This window comes from Taudactylus pleione, unplaced genomic scaffold (assembly GCF_031769625.1).
Source record: "Taudactylus pleione unplaced genomic scaffold, aTauple2 ptg000026l, whole genome shotgun sequence".
Taxonomy (NCBI): Eukaryota; Metazoa; Chordata; class Amphibia; order Anura; family Myobatrachidae; genus Taudactylus; species Taudactylus pleione.
The window spans coordinates 34,659,949-34,682,313 of NW_028284428.1; the positions used below are offsets into that span (position 1 = coordinate 34,659,949).

General features: G+C 44.5%; 1 protein-coding gene across 6 annotated transcripts in view; it reads left to right on the forward strand.

The window, feature by feature from the left end:
• The first annotated feature begins 8,662 nt into the window (after window positions 1-8,662).
• The window catches only part of CLCN4 (Cl-/H+ antiporter 4), a 76,860-nt gene continuing 63,157 nt past the window's right edge, over window positions 8,663-22,365 (forward strand). For 3 of the 6 annotated variants that reach the window (XR_015870419.1, XM_088451668.1, XM_088451672.1), the window contains exons 1-2: window positions 8,663-8,746; window positions 12,494-12,642. The gene's annotated coding sequence lies outside the window, so the exon portion shown is untranslated. Of the gene's footprint in view, window positions 8,747-10,744; window positions 10,830-12,493; window positions 12,643-22,365 lie in introns of those variants that run through there. The other 3 variants (XM_088451669.1, XM_088451673.1, XM_088451670.1) reach the window with 2 other exon arrangements.

Sequence of the window (22,365 nt, forward strand, 5' to 3'; positions counted from 1 at the left end):
GCGAGCCAATAAGAAGCTGTTACTTTGCATCTTCTCATCGGCTGACTGTCCGCAAGCCGCTATTGACTAGCGAAAGGCGCCAGATTAAAAAATCCGCCCCTTCTTTTGACTGCCCGAGGGTTCGTGAGCCGGGATTGGCTGGTGGCCAGTGCTAGCTTTGAACAGCAGTGCAGCCAGGAGCCAATGCTTTCGGCTCCGTCCCGGCCAGCACTGCTGCGGATTGAGATGTGTCTCCAGTGGAACACATCTTTACACAATGCCACTGCTGTTACAGCGCTGGTATCCTATACTCGATCACATACTCCACTGCGGCAAAAATTAAGTGGTGGTATGTCATACTGCCATATACCGCCCCACTTCGAACACTGTATACATATATATATATATATATATATATATATAAAATTATTAATGCAGCAGCTGCAGCCTCTTCAGTGTCTCCACTCCTCCCACACTGCGCAACTTAGGTCAGTCTGTATCTCGGGTATCAGCACCACCACATTTCCGGGGACCAGCAGCAGACAGCTTCCCTTCTACTCCCTGACACTATTGGCGCCCTAAGCTCTAACTCCACCCACACCCCCACTATCCTTCTAGAATAGTGCTCATCACCACACACCCTTTGACTGTCAGTCTGGCAGAGTCTAAAGTTCACTTTCTAGATAAAACAGCTCTGCCAGGCAGTGCCCTCCACCCCAATGCCCGGAGCACAAGCTCCAGTTGCTCTGCCTTCCCTGTGGTAGGGAATATAGATTCTCAGCTCCACTGGGGCAGGGACTGACGTAAATGGTCAAATATTCTCTGTAAAGCGTTGTGAAATATGAAAAGGGGAGCGTGTCTCAAAACCATGCCCCCTGTTTCAGTGGACATGCCACTTTACATTAACAGACGCCCTGCCCCTGCAACTCTAGAATATATACATACACATATAGCCCCGCTAAAACAGCTTGCTGGGTGCCGTCCCCATCCGCAGGCCACATGGTTCTACCGGTGGCAAAAATAGCAGTGCACCGGTCACCGACGGGGAATGGATGCCGCCCAGCATCTATTCACAAAGACAGCAGCGCTTGTGGGCAGCCCAGCATGTCCGTAAGTCTTAAAGACACGCCCTTTTCTCATGGTCATGCCCCCTTTTTGGGCTCCCTGTCTGGCGCTGGACCTACAGTGAACACTGGGGGTCATTCAGACCCGCTCGTGAGCGGCAGTACGCTTGCAAGCGGGTCGATGTTCACCCACTGCGCATGCGCACGACGGAGGGAGCTCCGTCGTGCGCATGCGTGAGACTCGGCGAGCGACGGGCTCTCCATCGCTCCGGGTCTTGCACCAAAGGGGGCGTGCTGTCGATGTTGATTGACAGCACGCCCCCTTTGGTGGGCGTGCCAGGGGCGTGCCTGCCAGACGGAGGCATTCCCATGGGAATGCCTACCATCTCAAGCCGGCCCCACTGACATCACTAGTGATGTCAGTGGGAGTGATTCTGATAGAGCCAAAATCACTCCAGGGCTTGCGGCAGCGAGACCCTACCGCAGGGTCTCCGTCGCAAGCCCGATGGTCGCGATGGTCAGGACCATCGCGACCATCATCATGGACGGTCGCTATAGCTGTGGGTGGTAACCCACAGCTATGCGAGCGTCCATGAGGACGCTCCAAAAAAAGGTAGGAGGGCCCTGATTCAGAGCGAGCGCTCTGGTCAGAGTGTTCAGCTCTGAATCAGGCCCACTATACACAATATGTGATAGATTTTTTTTTTCATGAAACAGTAACAGAATATCTGACATGGTGCTAAAACTGAGACCACCCATTACCAGAATTCTAGTTTCGCCTATGTTGAGGAGAGGTGATATTCCAGCAGCGCTGGACCTGGCACTAGGTAAGTATTGTATAGCGGAATGGGTATGGGTGCAGGGTGGGCTGAGGTGATCTGGCATAGCTTGGGTCCATATTACTGGAATATAATAATCACACAGGTACAGCTGAGTGCATGTAGTCAAAAAGACTTTGAAGCGGAAAGTGGTTATCCAGGTAATGACCAGATCCAAGAAAATGTTCAGACCAACAAGAATCCAGAGAATCACTAGGTCCAAGGCAAAGGTTCGATAGGTGGCAATACACAGAATGGTCAGGTCAAGCAAGAGCCAGGACAGGTGGCAATCCAGACAAATAGGCAAGGTCAGGACTGGTACAAAGGAAAACCAAAACACCCTAGAGAAGCAACAAGAGTAACGTCTGTTACAGAGAGGAGAAACACTGCCACCTGCACTAAAAAAGTGAGCCTCATTGCAACTATGTCTATAATACAGTTATGTGACCGTGACTTTAACTACCTGCCATGCTTCTCAGAAGAGTAATGGAAACCGAGCAGCCACTGGGTGTACACTACAAGGAGCAGTTTCAGGTACCACTCCTAACATAAAAAAAAAAATCTTCCCTTGCCCCATCCACAGCTTACTAAGGGCCTGATTCAGACCCACTCGCAAGCGGCTGTCCGCTCGCAAGTGGGTCGATGTTGTGCACTGTGCATGCGCACGATGGAGGGAGCCAACTGTATTGGAGATTTCTCAACTTGGGACGCCATTCCTGGTTCCACCATCAATCTTTTAGAGGTCTTTCCGTGCGTTGGATGTTCGCCGGTGTGATACCATCGCTAATTTTGGGACCCTCGTTTATCTGGACATAAGCTGGTAAAATCTTTCCCATTGTTGGATTTACAACTATATCCCAAGTTACCTTGCGAGACATTACATCAGTGCCCATCCAGTATATTGCTGCAGCAATTGTGCCTATAGGATAATATGCATGCTTTATGAGGTTGTTATTTGGACCTCTATCTACTATCGCAGTGGATCCACAATATTACCACATACAAATTATATTTTGATATGTTTTTATTTTCATGATTGTATTGTTTTTATTTATATTAAACTGCATCTATTATCAGCGCTGCACATTCTCTTTTCTATATTGTTATATAGGAGGCTGACTACCTCCCCTTTTTGCAGCTGCTGGGAAGACTTCTCACCACAGCGCCCTATTTACTATCTTTATAGTTCTATTCTTGCGTTCCCAAGGGAACGCCTACCGTCAGAAGCCGGCCCACTGACATCACTAGTGATGTCAGTGGGAGTGATTTTGGCTCTGAAAGAGCCAAAATCACTCCGGGCCTTGCGGTTGAAAAACTCAACCGCAGGCTCCGGCTCGCAGTGGCGATGGTCGCGATGGTCAAGACCATCGCGGCCATCAAACTGCACGCTCGTATAGGCTGTGGGTGGTGACCCACAGCTATACCAGCGTCCAGGAGGACGCTCCATAACTATGGAGGGCGGCCCTCATTCAGAGCGTGCGCTCTGCTCAGAGCGTACGGCTCTGAATGAGGGCCTAAATTCACTTTAGTTATTGTGAATGAGTCCATAGCAAGATCGCAGTGCAGAAAATGTGCCCTGATTTCTCAATCAACCTGGCCAAGGTCCAGATTTAGCACAGTAGGACAGTAGAGGTGGCGCTTTCCAGCACATTGTTTGTGGTCAACCAATTTCTATTATCTGCATAGAAAAATAAATTGGAGAAATGACAAGAAATAACTGTTGGAATGGGGGGAGGTGTCACTATAGGGAAGATGTATCAAATCATGGAGAGTGATAAAGTGGAGAGAGATAGGGAGTGGGATGTACTAAGCATCGCATTGTGGATGCGGTATATCCCGCCACTTATCAGGTTTCTGACCCAAAAGTCCCTCTAAGCATGCATCGTAAGGCGGGATACTGGGAGGGTTCCCATTAGATCCCTCTCAGGTCAGAACGCGAAAAGAAGCCCTTAGACTTCTATTGGACTTCGGTGGGCCGATTGCTTGTGGGGCCACTTTTCAATTGAGGCACCGCCCCCAATTTGCGTCACCTGGATAATGTAAATAACGTTCAATGTAACACACACAGACAACCCGGCTGCCTGTCGGTACTTTCCCGTGGCCCGCGCCAGCCTCTTAAGGCCCTCCCAGCAAACAGTTGGCGTCACGCGCTGTGGCGCCATTTAGGTGTTAGGAAGTCGCGCGGGTCTGTGGGTGACAACGCCAGCTAGTGTGGCCGCACGGGGTAAGTTGTGGGGCTGGGGGCCACCTACACAGTCTTTCAGCGCGAGAAGTTTAAGTTTAATTTTGCAGCCTGGTAGGCTCTGAGTCTGAAGTTAACTTAATAGCCTGAGGAGGGGAGAGTGGAGAGGAGAGAGTCGGGCTGGCTGCAGTCAGTGCCTGGTGGTAGCAGTGGTAGCTATGCATGCCACCAGAGGTCATGTAAACTTGGGCTAGGGCCGGGGTTTATTTAAAATCATGATGAGAGATGATCTCTAGCCGGGGAAGGGTAATGTGGCTGGGCTGGCTGCTGGGAGGACTGGGACACCCAGCGGTGCTGCATGCATGCTGTCAGGTGACATGACAGGTCGGGGCTGGGCTGATCATAGGGAGATGGAGTCTGGAGAGAGCTCTAAATATCTCTCAGTCTCATCTGTATCAGGGGGGATGTCTAGGGTGCGGGCCCTGGGGGGGAATGATTAATGATGATCGAGGGGGGAGGTTATTCTGTACTTATTAAAGATGATCTGTCTGTGGTGGGGGAGGGTCGGAGGGAGCTAATTTTTGCTAAGGGAAGATGATCTGTCTTAGGGGGAGGGAGGATCTGATGAACTAGGGGAGGATGATCTGTCTGTGGGGGAGGGGGGTCTGCTATACTAGAGGGAGATGATGATCCGTCTGTCGGGCAGTGTAATTTTGTGCTAAGGAGACATGATGATCTGTCTGTGGGGTGGGTTAATTTTGCGCTAATGGGAGATAATCTGTCTGTGGAGGAGGGGGCTATTCTGTGCTAGGGCAGGAGAAAGGTGCTGGGGAGATGCAGGATAATGGTACTGGAGAGAAGCCGGATGATGGCGCTGGGGAAACGCAGGATGATGGTATTGGGGAAACAGAAGAATGGTGCTGGAGAGAAGCAGGGGGTGGCACTGGTGAGATTCATAGGGGTGAGAGGTTGGAGACACACTAAGGCAATGGTGCTGGAGACACATTTAAAGGATCGTAGGACCGCTATTACTATTGGAAGAAAAGACTGGGGGACATTAATCATCAATAAGACAACAATTCTAATGAGACCATACTACTGATGCAAATGGTGCCAAACTGTCAAATATATTTTAATAATATAAAATTGCTTGATATGAGAAACTCACATTTTGTCCTGCCCCAAAACTGCTGATACTATCTGGTTGAACCTCTGTTGCATGATGATGACATTGGTTTTATTGCAACACAAACAGGCAGCTTCCAGACCATGTGATCTCCTGCATGAATAGTGAATACCAACTCAAGACACTGCCTGCCCAGGGAGGATCAATTTCATCAGAGGTTCTCCATTGCAGAGAAATCATATAGATAAGGAAATACTCATTCACATGCTTGCTGTGCTTATTCACTGGAGAGAGGGACTGTTGGCATGCCCATCAGCTTCTGGAGCGGTGGACATGCCCCCCAGCATGGCTAAAACTGGGGAGTGGCTTGTGGGCATGACATTTCACATTCGGCCACACCTCTTACCGCAAGGCCACGCCAACTTTTGTGGGCGGCCACCTTCATTGCGTGCCCATAGGGACACTTTGCCAGTTTTTCCAGGTCCACTTTAAATTCCCAATCCACCCCTGGGATGGCATTGCCCAACGGTTCTAAGCATTCTGGAGCTTGGTACATATATGAATGCAGCCAAATCTCTGAAAATTTAATTCTTCAGAGTTTCGGCAGCATTTTCCCTTAGTACATCCCGCCCTTTAGCCTTAGTACATTCTGCCTTAGAACATCCCGCCTTTTAGCCTTAGTATATCCTGCCCTTTAGCCTTAGTACACCCTGCCCAAAGTACCAACCAATCAGCTACTAATACCCCTTTCAGACATACTGAGATTCCCGGGATTTTGGCCTGCCTCGGCCAAAATTCCCGGGTCTCATGTCTGTGTGAAAGGTACCTACCCGGGAACACATTCCCGGGTAGCCGCCCCTGCAATCGACCAGGGTATTTCCCGGGACTTAAGTCCCGGGTAGACTACCCTGCTTTAGTGTGAATGGTGCAACCCGGGGATTTTATTCCCGGGCTGCACCAGGCAGTTTCTGATTGGCCCTGACTCCGACTGAGACACTGGGGAGGCGGCACCAACGGCGGTAACAGCACCCACACCCCTTCCCATACACAGCGCTGGCAGCACTGAGAGCAGCGGCCCCCCTGTACCTGTAATTACCGGCGGTAACAGCGCCGCCAGTAACAGCGCCGGCACCTCCCCCTCTTCCCATACTCAGCACCGGCAGCACTGAGAGCAGCGCCCCCCTGTCCCTATAATTACCGGCAGTAGCAGCGCCGCTGGTAACAGTGCCCCCGCACCCCCCCTTCCCATACTCAGCGCCGGCAGCACTGAGAGCAGCGCCCCCCTGTCCCTATAATTACCGGCAGTAGCAGCGCCGCTGGTAACAGTGCCTCCGCACCCCCCCCTTCCCATACTCAGCGCCGGCAGCGGCTCCCCTGTCCTCAGCCCCAGCGGGGGAACTTTCCGGCTGTCACCAGGCAGAAGTGGATGGAGAGATTACAGCCTCCCCGTATTCTCACTGCTGCATGGAGCTGCGCTGGGAAACTACAGGTACAGGGAGACTGCTCTGCTCTTTCACACATGCTGCATACGGGAGAGGGGCTGGGGGGGGAGAAAGGGAGTAGGAGCAGATATTTTCAGTGACCTGTCCCACTGTCACTTTCCCCACCTGTCCCTCTGTCACTTTCCCCACCTGTCCCTCTGTCACTTTCCCCACCTGTCCCTGTCACTTTCCCCACCTGTCCCTGTCACTTTCCCCACCTGTCCCTCTGTCACTTTCCCCACCTGTCACTTTCCCCACCTGTCCCTCTGTCACTTTCCCCACCTGTCCCTCTGTCACTTTCCCCACCTGTCCCTCTGCGCCTTACCGTCCACTTTAATAAAACTGTCTAAAACTCTCAAAAACCCTGCTCTTGTCTGAAAGGGGTCTACCCAGGAATTTCCCGGGTAGACAGTGTAGTGTGAAAGGGGGGTCTACACCAAATACCCGGGATTTTTCACAGGAGAAATTCCCGGGTCTGAGCAGGAAATTTCCCGGGTTGTATGTCTGAAAGGGGTATAACTGACATTTTACAGGCTTATAGGTTTGTACTTTATCTATCTACTTGATTTGATACATCCCCCCCTTATATCTGCTGTCATTGTCTACACATTCCGTAATTCGTTTTAGTAAGCTGTTGCTTGTTTTACACCCCCTTTTCCCACATTTTACATTACATCATCATACCTTCCAACTATCCTAATTTACAGAACAACCATGATCAGACATTTTTGTCCGGTGGACTAGAAAACTGAGAGATATGTTCCATAGCATAGCAACACATTGGTGAATGGTGATAGTGTCCACCGTCCAATGGTGTGACAGCCTAGAGCAGAGGTTCTCAAACTCGGTCCTCAGGACCCCACACAGTTCATGTTTTCCAGGTCACCTAGCTGGGCGCAGGTGTATTCATTACTCACTGACACATTTTAACAGATCCAAAGGTGGAGCTAATTATGTCACTTGTGATTCTGTGGAGATACCTGCAAAACATGCACAGTTTGGGGGACCGAGTTTGAGAACCTGCGGCCTAGAGCTTAGAAAGAGCATTGTGTGTGACCATGCCGCATCACATCAAAGCCATGCCCCATCACCATTTCATCATGTCCCCCTGCCCTGTTACAAGTTGCTGCAAACTCTTCAGGTATGTATTATATAATTTTGTTTTTTGTATAGTACTGGAAGAGTACTGCTTCCTGCTTTAGTAATGCAAAACTTAGTATACATATGTATATAGGACTAGATGTTGTTAGCTCACACTTGTGCAGATACATTTGTTGTTTTCCTTTTGGAAGTTATTATTTTATATTATTGTACATATATGGTTTACCTTTGTAAATATTTTACATTCTACAAAACTATTTCAAAGTAAAATAAAATGAAACTACTGCGATCAATTGCAAATTATCTTGTGTTTTCCCATTTATATTTTTCCAAAGGGTGTTGTACTTTTGAGAATGTACCTTTTACATTTTCTTGAATTTAACACCAATATTTCCTATTCTGAGTGATCAAGAGTACAAGGGAGACAACATTGTAAGGTTCCTGGGATTAGATCACAGCCATGGTCCATGTGAATTGTAGTATATTAATGTTACTAGGATATGATATTTTTCAGAGAATATATTGCTTTATCAACAAAAATGTGACGTTGACAAGCAAGTTTGTGCCATAATAAAACTTAATTCTGTCTGCCATGTTTTCAGATTTTTGTTATACGCAAATCAAAACTACCAGATTTGTGGTTTGAATGCTTGTGAATAAAAATGTTCCTTGGCAAAAGAAGTTAAGACACTAATCTGCCTTTTGTATGCAAAGCCTTACTGGTATTTTACTTCACGCCAGCCCATAATAATGTAATCTGACAGCACATAAAAAGGAACAAGCGCACACATTGATATTCCCATGAGAATAGGTCATTGTTCCTTTAAATCAGCCCTTGACGGATGGAGGCAGCAGGTTGCTTTCTGAAAAAGGAGATTTGAATCACATGACTTCTGCTACTTCCTCTCTGACATCATTGTTTCAGTAGCTGTACAACCTGGAAGAATGATGCTGTGTGTATCTAAGGGCCTGAGCTGACTGATGTTGCATTGCAGGTAAGAGCAGTGAGACTGCATCTTGCATAAAAACTCATTGGTTAGCTAATATGGGATATCTGATCCAGCTAACAATACTCTGCATTTCTAGAGGCAGCTGACATCTCTACAGAATTGCTACCATATGTGGCCGTGAAGGCCTTTTGTCCAAATGTGGAGATAAAGGCTTTTTGTTACCGAATGTTAAACTGCATACATAATTCATTGCACAGATAATTAGAATGCAGAGAAAATGCAGGGTAGATATACGCCTATGATATATGTAAATAGATCTCTGTAATCTGGGATTAGGCATCTCACAGCATGTTCAGAGAATGGAGTATGACTGTCAGTTTTATTGTAAATATACTGCAGAGTGTAAAAAAATGTTACATGTACATTGGTAGAGATTAGCCATGCTATGTGTAAGTGTATAGTGGCGTTTACAAACAAAGTTATATAATACAACTGATTAAATGCATATACATAAAATGCAGCCTTTAATGTCTGTGTAAGCATAGACTACACATATACTCTATTTGCCCACAGCTGAAAATAACATTAATATATCTGCGCTGTTCACTATTAATAATTCTCAAACAAATCACAGTCATTAAGTTCCTGTATGGAGCCCGAAAGACATTATCTCACATTACACAAGACAGGTCCAGTGCCACAAATAGAACACTCTGCTTCTCTATAATCACTATTATACAGTATATGGTATAGGCCACATCACTTTATGTATTATGTTCTTTATACTATGTTTAAAAACATATTTGTGTGTTTTGTTTTTAGACACAAAATTATTTACTAATAAAAATCTCAAGTATTAGTTCCACTTCATGAAACAGAAATCATATCTCTGAGCATCTAATGCAAATAGACCTTTTTTCTTACTCCTCATTTCTGTCTCACTCTGCTTTCCTTAGTATAATGAGTTACCTGTCAGCCCTATAAAAAAAAAAGTAATGCGAAAAGGAGGCTAGGGAAAAAAGGAACACCAACATAATATGGATTCTACACATAGCAGAAGCCGGACACAATGCAATTTAAGGGTCTAGATGTTAATATTCTCTGTTTTTTGCCACATTTTGCATATTATTTATCTCCATATTTATATGAAATGCTATACTGAGACTGGTAAAGAGATAACAATAGTGTTTGTTGACATCTTTTGCAAAAGACGACAGTATTTGTTACCATGACATTGTGCTTGCACTGGGCTCGTACATATGCAAAGTGGGTGTCATAGGCCCATGGTAATAGCATAATTGATAATCTGATAACATGCAGATAACTGTATGGTAACACCATAAAAATACTATAAAAACACTATTACATGTAACTACAGTCAGGTGCATAAATATTGGGACATTGACAGAATTTTCATATTTTGGCCTCTAGTCACCACCACAATGGCTTTGAAATGAAACAAACAAGATGTGCTTTAACTGCAGACTTTCAGATTTAATTTGACGGTAATTACATCCAAATCAGGTGAACGATGTAGGAATTACAACGGTTTCTATATGTGCCTCCCACTTTTTAAGGGGCCAAAAGTAATGGGACAAACTAAACAATCCTAAATCTAACTTTCACTTTTTAATACTTTGTTGCAAATCCTTTGCAGGCAATTACAGCCTGAAGTCTGGAACGCATAGACATCACCAGACGCTGGGTTTCATCCCTGGTGATGCTCTGCCAGGCCTCTACTGCAAATGTCTTCAGTTCCTGCTTGTTCTTGGGGCATTTTCCCTTCAGTTTTGTCTTCATCAAGTGAAATGCATGCTCAATCGGATTCAGGTCAGGGGATTGACTTGGCCATTGCATAACATTCCACTTTTTAGCCTTAAAAAACTCTTTGGTTGCTTTTGCAGTATGCTTCGGGTCATTGTCCATCTGCACTGTGAAGCGCCGTCCAATGAGTTCTGAAGCATTTGACTGAATATGAGCATATAATATTGCACAAAACACTTAAGAATTAATTCTGCTTCTTTTGTCAGCAGTCACATCATCAATAAATACAAGGGAACCAGTTCCATTGGCAGCCATACATGCCCACGCCATGACACTACCACCACCATGCTTCACTGATGAGGTGGTAAGTTTTGGATCATGAGCAGTTCCTTTCCTTCTCCATACTCTTCTCTTCCCATCACTCTGGTACAAGTTGATGTTTGTCTCATCTGTCCATAGGATGTTCCAGAACTGTAATGGCTTTTTTAGATGTTGTTTGGCAAACTCCAATCTGGTCTTCCTGTTTTTGAGGCTCACCAATGGTTTACATCGTGTGGTGAACCCTCTATATTCACTCTTGTGAAGTCTTCTCTTGATTGTTGATTTTGACTCATATACACCTACCTCCTGGAGAGTGTTCTTGATTTGGCCAACTGTTGTGAAGGGGTTTTTCTTCACAAGGGAAATTATTCTTCTGTCATCCACCACAGTTGTTTTCCGTGGTCTTCCGGGTCTTTTGGTGTTGCTGAGCTCTCCGGTGCGTTCTATCTTTTTAAGAATGTTCCAAACAGTTAATTTGGTCACACGTAATGTTTTTGCTATCTCTCTGATAGGTTTGTTTTGATTTTTCAGCCTAATGATGGTTTGCTTCACTGATAGTGACAGCTCTTTGGATCTCATATTGAGAGTCGGCAGCAACTGATTCCAAATGCAAATGTCACACCTAGAATCAACTCCAGACCTTTTACCTGCTTAATTGATAATGAAATAACGAGGGAATAGCCCACACCTGTCCATGAAATAGCTTTTGAGTTGATAGTCCCATTACTTTTGGCCCCTTAAAAAGTGGGAGGCACATATAGAAAACTATATGAAAGACTGAAAGACACACTGATAGAATTTCCACCTGACTTTCTAACAGAGAGTTGTCACTATGATGCTGTACTCACCAAGAAGCAGTGGGATCACTTAAAGGTGAGTAGTCTATAGGGGAGATATACTAAGCCTTAGATAGAGATAAAGTGGACTTTTGTCCAGGAATGATGATGTTCGTCCATGCAAGATGACGTTTTGCCTCTTTCTGAGTTCCGTTTTTTTGGAGGGAAAAATCCGAACACCATGTGCAAACTCGAACCTATCCAAGCCTGCACATCCCTACTTCTAACTGCTATTTTATTTGATGTGTTTGAAAAAAATTACAGTTAGGGTCTGATTGGTTTTTGCTTTATCTCTCTCCACTTTATCTCTCCCGAGGTGAGAAAGCAGGAAGAAATCATCTCTTCTCTGCTCACCCGCTATTCTCAGTATCTGGGGCCATCTTCAGATGGCATTATGTATTTTTACAAGAAATTAGAAAAGTAAATATGCAGACGTGCACAACCCCTCACTGTAAGCTATGGGACCACATATCCAGGCACAGTGACGATCAGGCAGATTTCACTGCTGTTTCAGCAATTTATAGATAAGAAGAAGCAGAGCTGTAAGTAGACGGCCCTGAGAAGAAGGGTTTTCTCCTGCTAAAAAGCAGACAATAAGGACATAATTAATTTTATAAATAGAGCCCTTAGAGACAACTTTACCCCTAGCAGACTATTATACTTATATACATACTTTAATACATCCAAGTAACAATACATGATATTTTTATGTCGGTGTCATTTTTTTGATAATTTCTACATGTCTTATTCCATATTACCATGCAGTGCAACATTGCAGTTATGGAAATGAAGCAAGTGTTGACTTATTTTATGCATATTATTATATATATAATAATAACTATATAGTAACTTTTTCTTGCCTTATTTTTAGCTGACTACATGGGAGCTTTGACTACATCCCAACCTGGATTATAACAGTGGCTTCCTCACCTCGGCCAGAATGGTGGCTTTGTATTGTTAATACATTACAGAAAAAGACATTGTCACTACAATTTATCAACAAAGGAGGTAAAGATCTGGGTAAGATTAGTGTGATTATTTACAATCAGGTAAAAAGTCTATAGTAGATTATGTATATTGGATAATATATCAAGTATACTATATATATTCTAATTTGTAATCACTGGTTTATACAGGTATTTTCAAAGAGGTATAATATATGTATAATATATTTGTCTCTGAATCCTTTTAATAACATTTCTGTTTTTTTACTTTACTTTAATTAATATACATTGGCCCAAAGCGCAGGTTTCTCAGTTGTTTTTTTCTGTTGGCTTACTGCAGAAAACCAGAATGAACTAGGCACAGAACACTATTAGATAAATATATAAATTTAACTATTTCACAATAATGCAGCTCCTAATAGAGGGCCTGATTCAGAGCCGGACGCTCTGACAGCGCTCGCTCTGAATCAGGGCCGGCCTTCTGTTTTTTTAGAGCGGCCTCCTGGCCGCTCGCATAGCTGTGGGTGACCACCCACAGCTATAGCGAGCGGCCAGGAAGATGGTCGCGATGGTCAAGACCATCGCGACCATCGGGCTTGCGACGAGACCCTTGTGGTAGGGTCTCGTTGCCGCAAGCCCCAGAGTGCTTTCGGCTCTAACAGAGCCGAAAGCACTCCCACTGACATCACTTGTGATGTCAGTGGGGACGGCCCCAGACGGTAGGCATTCCCCTGGGAACGCCTCCGTCTGGACAGCCACGCTCCCGGCCCGCCCACCAAAGGGGGCGAGCTGTCACTCAACATCGACAGCACACCCCCTTTAGTACGAGACCCGGAGCGACGGATTGCTTCTCGCTAGCCGGGTCTCACGCATGCGCACAAGACGGAGCCGGCTCCTTCGTGCACATGCGCACTGGGCCACCATCGACCCGCTTGCAAGCGCTGGCGAGCGGGTCTGAATCAGGCCCAGTGTCACTTGTACATCATGTTACCAAATAAAACACAAAATATGAAAAATGGTGATAGTGATACAGTACCACCAATAGGAGCGCAGAATTCAATGAAATGCTAATAATCAAAATTAACTTGTTTATTACTTGTTTAAAAAAGCACTCATAAAAATAACAATGACATATTAGTTATTACCAGTACCACACATACAGTATGACATGTATATATATAATAAAAAACACAACAACACTGGCACAAATATAAATGTGATGAAAATGAAATAATTCCCACCATATAGGGCTAAATAAAATACCTTATTGATTAATTAACATAATCAATTAAAGACAATAACATCTATAATCAACACTTGCCCAAAACAATATATGGGGGCTTATGTAATAGGTTGCGAGCTGCAGCAGATGCAGGAACTCCTGCAAATCTTCCCATATTTTTAAAGCGGCAATCTTTTTAAAGGCAATCATTGTTAGTTCAGGCCTACTAGCACTGCCGAATCATACTCGGCAGTGCTAATTTGTATAGCAGTGAAAAGATTCGTGGAGACAGCTGATTTTCAGATCAGCTGTCTCCGCGCGGGAGCAATGACAAATTGTTCTAGCACTCATGGCGAGAATAATGTTTATTATCGGGGCTGCCCAGCCCCCAATAATTAACATAATGAATATAGCACAAAAGGTGGGTATGGTTTGTAAATTATATCCCTTTCATACCCCTTTCACACTGATCTTTTGACCCTGGATATTGCCGGGGCATCCCGGGTCCTGGATCTTTCACATCACAATGCCGGGTTGCATCGGGGATTTTGTTTTCGTGTCCATCCCAGGTGCAACCCAGCTGAGACACCTTCCAGACTGGAGGCTCGATCTGGCTTGTTACAAGGTCGATGACATCACCACCATCACGTGCTGAGCCGGCACTTGGAGATGAGATCATCTCTAAGCGCCTGCTCTTCCTATGCTGTAAATGGACTAGGGGTGAGCGGGTTCGGTTTTACTCGGTTTTACTCGGATCTTTTTATTGGCTATCGCCGAACACGTGTTTTGGATAGCGAATAAAATCGAGCCGAATTTGCGGTAAAGTGGCGATAAGAACCGAGTAAAACCGAGTAAAACCGAACCCGCTCACCCCTAAAATGGACCCAGGTTGAACTCGTATTCAACCCTGCTCGTTACCAGGGTTGAAATGGCTCGACCCAGCTTATTTCAACCTGGCCCTCTAACACTGCAGAGTAATCCGGGTTGCAGCGCGTTCACATGCAATAACTCGGGTTATTGCTGGCAGTGTGAAAGGGTATGAAGAGCTGTAACATGGGTTGTTCAATAACCTGGATTTGATCAGGGATTTAGGTGTGAAAGGGGTATCAGATTACAAAAATAACTCAGGTTATTGCCGAGTGGACAAAATCATACTACTTTTCCATCTGACCTCCAGGTCGCACCTGGGATTATGTTCACGTGCCCATCATGGGTGCAACCTGGCTGAGACTCCTTACAGACAAACGGCAGTGATGAGCCAGCACTTGGAGATGATCTCATCTCCAAACCCCGGCTCTTCCTATGCAGAGAACGGGACCCGGGTCGCCTTGACCCGTTTTACCCATTCACACTGCATCATGAGCAGGGTTGAACACGTGTTCAACCCTTCTCATGACAAGGATTGGAATGCTGGGTCTCTCGACCCGACTTATTTCAACTATGCCCTTTCACACTGAGCAATAACCCGGGATGCTGCGCACTCATGTGCAATAACCTGGGTTATTGCTGCTAGTGTAAAAGAGAATATAGTGTGAATGGGTCCTAAAAAAATAAAGCAGGTTGAGCATTTCAGCTTATTTCAACCTGGCCTTTTCACACTGCAATGTACCTGGGTTATTGCTAGCAGTGTGAAAGGAGTATGAATGGGTACGACCCAGTTTATCCAAAACGCTGCTGATTGACGCACAAAGTCCTGAAGCAGAGCCCAGGAACACACAGCAGATACAGCAGCATGGCGAAGTGGGCGAATGAGGAAGTGAGGGAAGTTGTGTCCTCCTCATGAAATAACTGTACACTATGTTGCACAGTGACACAAGCTGCATCACGCTCTCACTTGCTGCATCAAACAGCAGTAAAGCACAAACACTCAGGAACTCCGGGCTACACATTGGTAAACCATTGACCATGATTGCTGCAATGCTGTGAGCTGTCGCCACCCTTCCCTTTTGTTCCCTTTTGATACCTCATCTAAGAGAGCCTGAAAATGTTTTGATGAGATCTATAGATATTGCAGGGCTGACCTGGGTATAATGTGAACGGGGCCGACCTGGGAATAACCCATGTCGAAGGTGCAGTATGAACGGGGTCTGACCCGGGTTGCATCCAGGTTGGACCCGTGTTTTAAATCCCAGATTGGACCCGTCATTTGTAATCTGAAAGGGGTATCACTCTAATACAGAGTGCTGTATTCTAAATTGTAATCCTTTTGTTCAGATGAGATGTCCCATGTAGAAACTTAAGGCTGATTTTTTTTTTAAATGATATGTATACATGCCATATGTGTGGTAATATGTTGTTGTCATATTTCTGAGTGTTTTTTAGCAGCTAAAAAAAATTGTTAATTTTGATTATTAGCATTTAATTGAATTCTGCGCTCCTATTGATGGTATCACTATCACCATTTTTCACATTTTTACTTACTACAGAGTTTTCAACACCAATCTGTATAAACATAGCTGCTGGGTATAATTTGATTACACATTTGAGTAGAAGTTTTCATAGATACATGGGAGAGTTACATTTGCAATTCAATTCCAAACTGATTTTCTAGACCAAATTCGTGTTTTTTTTGTGCACACACCTGAGCAGATGAAAAAGGTAGGGAAAATATTTATTTTAGGATAAAAATGTTGGGACACAGTGCAAAACCTTTGGTTAATCAGGCATAGCATAGCATAATTTCACCAATAAGACCAGTTAGTTATCAGGTAAATTTCTCTAAATAGCTTAATAATGGATTAAACGATGTGGTACAAATACGTGGAGGTGTAAATGATATGGGACAGGTTCGTAGAGGTGTAAATTATGTGGGACAGGTATGTGGAGGTGTAAGTCATGTAGGACAGGTGGGTTGGGTATGGGAGACCAGCAGTCGGGATGCCGGCTGTCAAAAGACCGACAGCGGCACCATGATGCTCAGAATCCCGGGAGGAGGTAGGTAAGTATACTAACCCTCCCCCATTCACCCCCTAACCTTAACCCTCCCTTCCTGCAACCTAACCCTAAACGCGTCCTAACCCTAACGCTCTCAGTTAGTGCCTAAACCTAACCCTCTCCCTGGTGGTGCCTAACCGACCCCGGGGGTGCCTAACCATAACTTCCCACCCCCTCAGCCTAACCCGAACCCCCCGTGGTGCCTAACCCTAACTCCCCCCCCCCCCTCGTGGCTAACAGCTTACCAGAGCCACTATACTTGTGATCGGGATAGCGGCTGTTGGGATTCCGGAGTCGGAATTTGACCCGTGTCTGGATCCCAGCGCCAGTGTTGAGGTCTCATGTCGGGATTCCGGCGCTGGGATTTTGCCCGCCGATCGCAGATGTATAGAGGTGTAAATGATGTGTGGTGGGACATGTATTTGGAGGTGTAAATGACGTAGGACAGGTATGTGAAAGTGTAAAGCATGTGGGACAGGTGTGGAGGTGAAAATTATGCGGGACAGGTATGTGGAGGGGTAATTGATGTGGTACAGTTATATAGAGGTGTAAATGATATGGGTCATGTATGTGTAGGTGTAAATGATGTGGGAGAGGTATGTGGTGGTGTAAATGACATGGGGCAGGTATGTGAAAGTATAAATGATTTGGGACATGTATGGAGGTGTAAAGTATGTGGGTCAAGTATGTGGAGGTGTAAATGATGTAGGACAGGTATGTGGAGGTGTAAATGATGTGGGACAGGTGTGTGGAGGTGTAAATGATGTGGGTCAGGTATGTGAAGGTGTAAATGATGTGGGACAGGTATGTGGAGGTGTAAGTGATGTAGTACAGGTATGTGGAGGTGTAAATTATGTAGGCCAGGTGTGTGGAGGTGTAAATTATGTGGGACAGTTATGTGGAGATGTAACTGATGTAGGACAGGTATGTGGAGGTGTAAATGATGTGCGTCAAGTATGTGGAGGTGTAAATTATGTGGTACAGGTATATAGAGGTGTAAATGATGTGGGTCAGGTATGTGGATGTGTTAATTATGTAGGTCAGGTATGTGGAGGTGTAAATGATCTAGGACAGTTATGTGGAGATGTAAATGATGTGGGACAGGTATGTGTGGAGGTGTAAATGATGTAGGGCAGGAATGTGGTGGTGTAAATGTTTTAGGACAGGTATGTGGAGGTGTAAATGATGTGGGACAGGTATGTGGAGGTGTAAATGATGTGGGACAGGTATGTGGAGGTTTAAGTGATGTGGGACGGGTATGTGGAGGTGTAAATTATGCGGGACAGGTATGTGGAGGTGTAAATTATGGGGGACAGGTATGTGGAGTGTAAATAATGTGGGACAGATGTGTGGAGGTGTAAATTATGTAGATCAGGTATGTGGAGGTGTAAATGATATGGGACAGGTGTGAGGAGGTGTAAATGATGTAGGACAGGTATGTGGAGGTGTAAATGATGTGGGACAGGTGTGTGGAGGTGTAAATGATGTGGGACAGGTTTGTGGAGGTGTAAATAATGTGGGACAGATATGTGGAGGTGTAAATTATGTAGGTCAGGTATGTGGAGGTGTAAATGATGCCGTACAGGTATGTGGAGGTGTAAATGATGTGGGGCAGGTATGTGGAGGTGTAAATGATGTGGGACAGGTGTGTGGAGGTGTAAATGATGCGGGACAGGTATGTGGAGGTGTTGTATTGATGAAAGAGGGGTTATTGAACTTGCAGATAAAAGGTAAAAGTGTTTTTACAAACTTTTATATAAAGACTGAAGAATTACTATACATTTTTCTGTATCCCAAAATGCTGCAAAGACTTTAATTTGCTTAAAACACTTGCTTGTAATAATTTTTGCACTATTAATAAGAAATGCGAATATCACACATTTGATACCTTTAAAGAACCTCCAGTACTTGGCCACTTACAGCCTTCTATAGAATCCTGCTATCTCAGTTGTCACTTTTTGGGGTCCAGGATGGTTTCCCCACTTTTTCATGCACTTCTCCCATTTCGCATTTTGTAAAAAAAAAAAAAGTCACGCAACCTCGCTGTGACTACCCTGAGATGGCATTTCTAATTGAATCTCTCATTTCTCAAGTGTGCGCATTTGTACGATGTATTCCAGGTTCATGAAACAAACTCTCTTCCACAAGCTCACACCTAATTGGATTGACCCCACATTGTCTGAACTTAGTAGTTTTAGTTTTTCATGGGGTTAAAATCATTTAGGTAAAGGTTTAAACAAAGGAGAAAATGATTTACTGTAGACTTCATGATTGTAAATCAATTGAGCAACACTGTTTGCAGCCTCTCTTTCTTTACAGTGACAGAATATTATGTTCCCTTCAGCTACATAGCAAATATAGATACAGTATCAAATATTGCAAATGCACACCTATGTATTAGGATTAGAGGTGTATGCGTGGTTCTAAATCATCATTTTGGTCTAGGAAAAACCACCCTCAAGTGTTTAGGGTTCAGTTTTGCTTTTGGTTTTGGATCTGGATTTCTTTAAAAAATTGATAAAAGCAGCTAAGATGAAACCAGTTTTTGTTCCTATAGTATTATTAACATCAATAATTTCCAGTCATTCCCAGTCAATTTTGACCACCTCACAGCTCATTATATTGTTGTCACCAATATTGGCCAAAGGCTGCAGGGAGCTGGATGGCTATACTAAGTGACAGAGCAGCGGTACAATCACATGGCAGTTTAAAATAGAGATGTGCGGGTTCGGTTTTACTCGGATATATTCGGATCTCAAAAACGGCATCTTATTGGCTATCGGCTATCACATGTTTTGGATAGCCAATAAAATAAATCCAAACTAATCCGAACTTGTGATAATTTTGGCGAAAAGAACCAAGTAAAACCGAACCCGCACATCTCTAGTTTAGAAGAATCTTTAAAAAACAATTGTAAGTAAGTGCAGCTCACTTTACGTTCACATCTCACAAACCTACAGAAGAGCCTGTTTGCACTGGGTTGCAGGTGCTAGCTAATGTCTGACAAACATACATACACAGTGACAAAGATGCCTGCAGTGTTTTACATGCTTCCCACCCACCTCATCTATCTACAACTCTCTCTAATGGCGACTAGTATGTAGTATTACTGCATGAACTACAGCCCACACCCTCTCCATTGACTCTCCTGTGTGACATGGTACCTAAAATAAATAGGGAGGGACTTACTTTCAAACCAAATCATGTGAGATGCATTTTTTAAATCCAAGTTCTGAACTTAGCAAGATGACCCAAGCCGGGATGGTTCGATTCGGAACCCTAAAGTTCAGTTGTGTTTCAGTTTCAGCAAAACAGAACCGCTCATCTCTAATTAGGATAATTTCATATGAAGAACTAGTAGTGTACACTGAATAGTACAATCACACTCTCTGCCATTATGAACACCAAATAAAATGTTTATTGCAGAAACGTTGCATAAGTGCTAATAATGTTTATGTTACCTGGGCACCCTTGAATAATAGTTTCGGATGCATGAGTCCACAGAGTCTGTACGAACAATAGCAGTTGTGCTTAAGACGCACGGCAGATGCACAGTCTCAGAAATGTATTGGCTGTTCCTGGGCGGTGACAGGGATGTGGCTAAGCGAGCACACGGAGACATATGGGTATATTATGGGAGTGTTTCGGATGCGTCGCTGAAGTGGTTGCACACTCAGACGCACAATTGTTTACAGTGGAGGCCTTACTCTGACTGAGAATCTGCACTTAGCATGTAGCTGGTGCAAGTTTCTAAGCACAACCAAGCTCAAAGCATGCTTGCCTACTCTCCCGATTTTAGCGGGAGGTTCCCGATTTTTAATTAAGCCTCCGGCTCCCCTGCAAGTATACATCAACTCCCGGAATTATTATTATTTTTTTTACTTCGAAACACGCATGCCCGAGTCCGGCATTGCTGGGGGCGGTGCCTGCACAGGACGTCATGACCGGCCACTGCGGGGTTGTGAGTAGCGGTGGCCGGCTAGCCAGAAATGAGATCGTCGGGCAGGGTTCTTGGCAGTATCGGCGGAGGTAAACAGCGATGCTCTGATTAGCGGCGCAGCGCCAGCACTCTGAAAGGGCACTCACTGATAGCCAGCCAGCAGCTCAATCCTCCCAGCAACTACTGTCCTGAAACTCCAACCACTCCGTACTAGGGATGTGCAGGCTCGGATAGGTTCGAGTTTGCACGTGGAGTTCGGATTTTTCCCTCCAAAAAAACGGAACTCAGAAAGAGGCAAAACGTCATCTTACATGGACGAACATCATCATTCCTGGACTTTTGTCCAGGAATGATGATGTTCGTCCATGTAAGATGACGTTTTGCCTCGTTCTGAGTTCCGTTTTTTTGGAGGGAAAAATCCGAACTCCACGTGCAAACTCGAACCTATCCGAGCCTGCACATCCCTACTCTGTACACTTTAAGGTAGGACACTCTCCCTCTCTCACTACACTCCCAAGCATGGGATGTATTATCTACCTCCACCATGCAGTTCATGTACAGATGCTGACTGCAGAGTGGGATATATATATATATATATATATATATTTATTTATTTTACATGTATCAGCAGTGCCAGACATTCAGATTGTTATAGGGCATTGAGACCTATAGGCCCTGCTTGTAGGTTTGATGTGTTGTTACATTACATATATGCCAATAGGTAGAGCTAGACAAGCCCTTTGGCTGGAGCAGACCACGCCCCTTCAACGACTCGCCGCGCTGCGTGCGGCACATTCGACTCCCATCTACAATTTCCCTGAAAGTGTTTTTCAAAAGTAGGCAACTATGGCTCAAAGTGGGCGTCTCAGTCCTTGCACATTCAGGCGCACAACTGTACACATAAGTATGGCAGAGACACTAAATAAGCGGTTGCAGCAGCTTGTGACTCACCCCATAACATGTTTACAGTTTACAGTTTACAGTTAAATATACATTAACTTTGCATATTACTTTGTTAAAAAGCAAAACGTGATGGCTATTGCACTTTATCTTATTGTTTTGGTTCTCTTTATAGTATGTTTGGTAGTTCCTACTTTAAAACTGAAGATGTCACTGTTGCTTTAATTTTTGTTGAGAAGGTTTAGTGTATGACTTGGTTATTATAGCAAAGACTAGATTTAACTATTTTATTTTCAAAAAAGTAAAAACTATTTCAGCATATTAAATGTATCTTCCTTTCACATGGGATTTATCACATAAAGAAATTAAATATATCAATCTGCTGAGCCCCGCTTGAGATTCTCAAAGATTTTTCTTTCCTTTACTAAAGAGGTGTAATTTTTAAAGAGATTATCACTTAAAGGAACTATTTTTAATTAACCCACATTGGGGATTGTTAGTTAATGTGATATTAATTTCTACCTGCGTTAGACAAATGTAAGGCATGGCTAAAATCTCTGAGTCACAGGTCCTACCTACTGCACAGTACCTACAACTGGTGATGATATGATATGGAAGCTCCAGTGCTTCAGCTTTCAACATACAGCATTTAGCTGTACAGCTGCAGTCATTGACAACTACAGTCCGCAGGTGGGGGTAACGCATGCAGGAGTGTTATGCCGCCATCTTTATTAGGACGTACGTGTCACTACCACAGTGTGTTCCAAATGACCTAGTTAGATAAATTATTGCACAACAAATGT